Genomic DNA, 6,028 nt, shown 5'->3' with positions numbered 1-6,028 from the left:
TTTCTCTGGGGAGGCTGTTGGAGCCCACTCGATCCCACCAATGGCTATTCTGAGTCTCAGTCATGGCAGCCAGGAAGTGGGTGGGCATTGGGCCTGCAAGAGAAAGGGATTTTTTGGCCTGCCCAGCAGGAAGGCATGGAGAGGCTGTCTGGATATTACAATGGCAGTAGTGAACTGCCCTGACCTTAGAGGAGCAAGGTGGCCAGACTCTTTCTCTGTTCTCCTGACTAGCGTTGGAGGCAGGCGGGTGCTGGAGCACCAGGCTTCACAGAGCAGACCTCGATTCCAGCTCAAGCAGGGAAGCAAACACTTGGGCCCTTTGCACTAAATACAGGGGAGTGATGCAATCTGGTATTGGACGCAACATCAGAGAAGAGGGGCATCAGGTGAGAGTCGCAGGGTTGCATGGTGACATGAAACCCAGCAGTGACAGCAGCAGAGTCCAGCCACATGTTCTGGAGGAACCAGGTCAGTACCCATTGTGGGTCCTGTTGCCTTAAGGGGGTGCATCTGAGTTCTGACTCCATTTTAGCAAGACAAGAGCAGAAAGAACTGGGCTTTGGACACAAATGTCTCTTGAGAATTCCTGGAGGGCACTGTAAAGACAGGGAGGAAATTCTCACCAAGGACTGACATGTAGGCTTAGTATCCTTTGCTATCAATAGTAAAGGTAGTGCGACCATAGGTGGTACTTCAGTCTGATGAAGTAGACAGATTGGGGAGATACTTTCATTAAACAAAATGTATTTTATGTTCTACTCTGAAGTTACTGTATTGACTTATCAATGTGACATCTTTCCATGCCAGTACATATATCCAGAATACAATGCCTTAGACTTCCTGCTAGCCCAGGGGGGAGGCATATATATGTGCTATTGCTAACACATCCTGCTATACATGGGCTAATCCCCCAGGGGTGGTGACTAAAATCCAATGGCAAGCCCCCCGCTGCAAAAGGTACAAGCAGATTCTCTGCGGGACCTCCGGCAGGCAGGGGAGTCTGGATGCAATGATTGATTCTGACAGACCTGATCACCCCTCTTGGAGTGACGGCATACGTGGGAGAAACCCTCCTGACTTGCTGCAGCTTCTGCTGTTCCCAAATCTCTACTGCCAGCACTGTGGAGAGCCACAGGCCCGCAGGCCCAACCATCTCCACATTCACGTCCAAGATGGGAAGTGAGCTTCTGTTGTAGAGAGAATGTGGAGAAGTAGGTTAGGCCAATGGAGAGGCTGAGAGGGACATGCTGGGGATGTTACTGAGATAAGCTCAGCAGCCATCGCCCAGCCCTCACCTACCCCGACCTCTTCTTTTATGGTACACCCCTATTTCAGTCTGTTTCCATTCCACGACCTGTGGGAGATGCTCAGTCTAACAATGAAAAGGCCCGACCAGACCTTAAACCTGGAAACCAGGATAAAGCAGCCCCAGGTGCTAATCAAAGCAGGCATTCTCATGGCAGGGGCCCCTTCCCCCCAGGTGGATAAATATCCCACTCCAACAGTATGGATTTGTCCCTCTTCTCCAACAAAAAAGTGGGGCATGCAAAGCTGGGATTAACTGATCCTGACCTGAGCAGTTTGGGTGACCCCAGGCAAAATGGGAATAGGATACTCAGAAAGGAAGTTGCTAGTGACTATCCGAAGGGGGTGGTAGTTATGGGTGATTTTTATGTTGTTATTTCTACTGGTCTGTCTGTTTGTTTTTCTGACTTTTCTGAATGAAATTTTAAATTACAAAATTCTTTGACCTTTATATATCAAAATGCTCCTTGAGCCTGAGTTATAACTTAGCAGCTGCTAAATGTGCTTCTGTGTTTTTAATGGTATTTTGCATGTAGGCTTATAACAGAAGAAGCAGCCCATCAATGACTCAGTTTACAGCCAGCATTCTTCTATAGTCCCACGCTGCTTCTCTTCATGCCAGGTGCTCTGAGCTCAGTGAGAGCCAACAGTTTAACATCCCACATTGGAACCACAGCGGCAGGTTATGTGTGGAGGTGGAGAACTGCTAGTGATGGGTTTGGATTCCTTACTCAGCCTCTTCCTGAAAGTCCCTCTTCCATTTCTATAGGGAAGAGAAGCTTCTGCAATAAAATGGTGCCTTTAGGGGTGGCAGCAGGTTTGGTTTAAGTAGGACCCTTATTTTCAGCTCCTTCCTTCCTCCTTATCTCTTCACCACCAAAGCTTCAAGGGAAACAGCTCCTTCCTAAGATACCTCCCTCTGTCCAAATCTGCCTTCCCAGCATTGCCACTCTGACCCCACAGCCTCTCCAAGCTGCTAGCACTCTGGGCCAATGGGTCTCAGATGTGTTCTCAAACATCCCCACCCTGGGTGTATATCAGTTACCTATTGCTGCTATAACAAATGACCACAAATTTGGTGGCTCAAAACCACATAGACGCACTTTCTTACAGGTCTAGAGGTCAGAAATCCAAAACGCATCTTGCTGAGCTAACATCAAGTTGTTGGCAAGGCTGTTCCTTTCTGAGGGCCCCTGGGAGAATCCATTTCCTTGCCTCTCCCAGCTTTTAGAGGCTGCCTGCCGTCCTATGCCCATGGCCTCCTTCCTCCACCTTCAAAGCTGGCAATGGCCAGTGGAGACTTTCTCCCATCACATCACACTGACACTCCCTCTCTTGCCTCACTCTGTCATTTATTAGGACCATAGTGATGACACTGGCCCACCAGATAATCCAGGTTAATCTCCCATCTCAAACGCGTTAACTTAACACCTCTGCCAAATTCCTTTTGCCTTGTAGGTAACGTAGTCGCGGGTTCTGGGGATGACAGCATGAATGTCTTTGGGGGCCATTATTCCACCTCCACAAGATAGAACGCACTTCTTCTGTGGGTGAGCACTACCTGAGGTTATCCATGATCCGCCCTCACTGGGACCCGGTTGCATGCTTCTTTTCCACACTGTCTCAGGTCTGACGCAGCCTCAGAAGCTCAGTCTGCTGATCTCATAATTTCACTTTGCTTCTTATACGAAAATTGAAATTTCAGGGCATTCTCTGTCTCCTTGTTATGCTGTAGACACGGGTTATGGGTCATTTTTTTTTTTCTGTACCAAGTAAAACTATGCTTATTCTACGTAAGATACATGGGTGTCTTAAGATTTATAGACCCAGTGAATTTTGTGACTGATTGTGTTTCTCTCTTGTTTGAAGACTTAGAGCTGAGTTGGTCAGGTCCCTGCAGAGAACTGTGAAACACCTTATTCTGTGGATTTGGGGGAATTCGCTTCATCCTTGGCTTCAGCTTTCTATCCTGCTTTTATGTTCCACTTTTCATCTGTTTACTTTTCATCTTATATGTTTTGGTATACTACATCAAGTCCTTCATAGAATGAGAAAAGATGTAAATCCAAAAAAGTGCTGTGAAGAGTGGTAGTTTGTACACAGGCAAAGGAATTTTACAGATTTGCATATCTTGCAAAGTTTAGCACCCAAGTTGAAGGTCGTGAAGCTAAAGCAGATGATGGAATGCCACTTTCACTGCCATTTAGTGGTAAGTTGTCTTGCAACTTACTCTAGCCACTGCTATGCAGAATAGAAATACTTTGGAATTTTGAAATTAAAGGGGATGTGTGTGCAGAAGGGTTGAAAACAGAAGTTGCCAGACAGCAGAAAGATAACTGTTTCCCCACACCTCCCCATCCCTGACAGCACACACAAGCATGAGTTTAGACCTCAGTTTTTTAAAAAGAAGAGGATATTGTAGAGCAAATTCATACACTAGAAGGGGAGCTCTGGGTTGGCTGGGATTTTTATCACCCCAGTACTGCAGAGTTGACAGTGGGAGCTCAATAAATATTTGCTGAATTAATGAATGACTGAATGAACACCAATAGTGGCATTTAATAGTCCAGATCCCTTCCTTTGTTGAAAATGAGTCAGGTAATTCAGCAAGCTCAGGCTGAGCTGTCCCCTATTGTCCAGAGTTCCCAGATGCCTAGGCTTTGGGGTCCTTTCTTTCCAGCACTGGGAGCAGTCAGACTTGGGAGATGATGTAAGAGAGGGGAGAGGTCCTGGTCCTTCCAGGTACAAAGACAATAGGCTGCTAAATGCACCGTGTAGGCCCCCATCCCCACCAGGACAGAGTGTGAATTGGCCCTCTCCTCTCTGGTTCCATCCCCTGCTCTGAGATTGAGTTTGTGACTTCTTTTCTGCAAGGCAACCATGACCTTGTCTTCGACCCCATTCCTCCTGAATGCAGATGGCGTGGAATGGGTTGGGCAGACAGACCACTGGCCTCCAGTCTCCAAGGAAGGTTTCGCCTCCAGGCATCCTGAAGTTGCTCTGCCTCAACCTGTCTCAGTCATGTCTTTTACAAACTGTCAAGAACAACCTTTAGGGAAGGCTAAGGTTTTCCTCAGCCTACCAGGTGACATCCTCTGTGGGGCCAATGCTCAGCTTCTGAGTTGAGTTCATTATTTTCCTACCATGGGTATTTAACCTAAAACTTCACTCCTAACAACTGTTGTTTAAAGCTATACTTAAATCTTAAATAATAAGCTAAATACAGGCTAGTGTAGCACTTCTTCAACCAGGGTCTGAAGATCTGCAAGAATTTGGGGGAGGCACTGAAATGGGACCTATATAATAAAAGATATGGTAGAATGCAGAATTTCATGTTACAGTGGTACACACAAGTTTTTAAAAGACAAACATAAACTTCTCAGCATTTCTGCCTCTATCTACCTCCTCAGCAACTGACTTTTGGAGAATGAACAGGAAAGGGAAGTTTGCAACAGTTAGTGGCTATAATTTTCTTAATTAAATGAAAACTGTAATGTTGCTTAATTACAACTCATGCTGTGTATGGTAATAAATTAAAAACAATTTTTTGGAGGACTGTATACAACAAAAATTAACTCTGGCTAGCTTAAGGGGAATAATAAAAATGTCAAGGTAGTTCTTGCAAGGGAAGGGAAGGCTAACCGGCCTAGGAATCAGGACAGCCCAAAGCCTAAGGAGTGGTGGTTTGGGGACCTGCGGTGTAGGGTGACCCAGTTCTGAGCCCGTGTTTCTGCCTTTATCCAGTACAGATTCCCTGGAAAGAGCACCTGATTGGCCTGGCTTGGTTCAGAACCCACTTGGATGACTTGGCTGAGTTCAGTGAGGTAGGACCTTGTAGCAGGACCAGCCACTGCCCATCCCCCGAGGGCCAATCCTGTATCTCCGCAAGAGTCTCCACCAAGTAAACTTCAAAAATTCTTCTTCAAAATGAACTCCTGGTGGCTGCCAATGACTGATGACAGAGATGCAGAGAATGTCATAAACTCTTCACTGTCACTCTGATCTGATAGATAACTCTGTTATTGTTAAACAAAATTTTATAAAGTGCTTATGATTTTTACTGGTTTAGGAGGACAGACAGAGTCTCAGTTTGAAAAATAGTTTTGGAAGAACAAATATGTGTTCCAGATACATAAACTGCCTCTTCCAGATGTTGGTTTATTTCACAGACCAGTAAATCTCTTAAGTTATAAAAAGGCCACGGACTTCTTCGTCAGCTGGCATGGTTGCTATGTAGGCAAGATCACCTGAGCTATCTTGAGAGGCCAACCATTAGTCAGAAATAAGAATGATGTATCCAAGAAGAAAGCAATCGGCAGATTAATCTGTGGCTATTAATTAGATGTGTTAAGTAGCGTTTTATCTCCTGTAAATTAGCACTTAGTTATTAACAAAGGAAGTTAAAGGAAGGTATCTATCTCCGGCATGTAATCCAGAATGATGGACACACGGAATGATGGATAATCTCAATTTTGTAACAACAGATTTCTCTCTCAAAACAAAAGGGAAGAATTACAATGATATACTTTCATTAAGCTAACATTATCATAATTTGGGAACATTCTGGACTCCCCAAGTAAGCCCTGGCGTAAGGGGGTTGTTTGGAGTCATTATTGGCTCAAATTCGTCACTCTGCATTTCCTTATCCAGTGATCAGTAGCATAAGATGAAAACCTCCTGGCTTTTTACTTTTCCCTGTATAATTACACGATACAAACAATTC

At 45.2% G+C, this 6,028-nt stretch overlaps 1 long non-coding RNA gene across 3 annotated transcripts; it reads left to right on the top strand.

Moving 5' to 3' along the window:
* The first annotated feature begins 2,689 nt into the window (after positions 1-2,689).
* On the top strand, positions 2,690-5,374 carry LOC143660937 (uncharacterized). Of its 3 annotated transcripts, none has more exons than XR_013164336.1 (4): positions 2,690-2,855; positions 3,175-3,514; positions 4,223-4,426; positions 5,055-5,374. It is a non-coding gene; the product is annotated as an uncharacterized LOC143660937 (long non-coding RNA). The 3 variants fall into 3 exon arrangements; XR_013164334.1 differs by having other exon boundaries at positions 5,050-5,374; XR_013164335.1 differs by having other exon boundaries at positions 4,180-4,426; positions 5,050-5,374.
* The last annotated feature ends 654 nt before the right edge of the window (positions 5,375-6,028 follow it).

This window comes from Tamandua tetradactyla, chromosome 17 (genome assembly GCF_023851605.1).
Source record: "Tamandua tetradactyla isolate mTamTet1 chromosome 17, mTamTet1.pri, whole genome shotgun sequence".
NCBI lineage: Eukaryota > Metazoa > Chordata > Mammalia > Pilosa > Myrmecophagidae > Tamandua > Tamandua tetradactyla.
The sequence above is the reverse complement of the archived record's forward strand: the minus strand, read 5'-3'. Positions and strand labels throughout refer to the sequence as shown.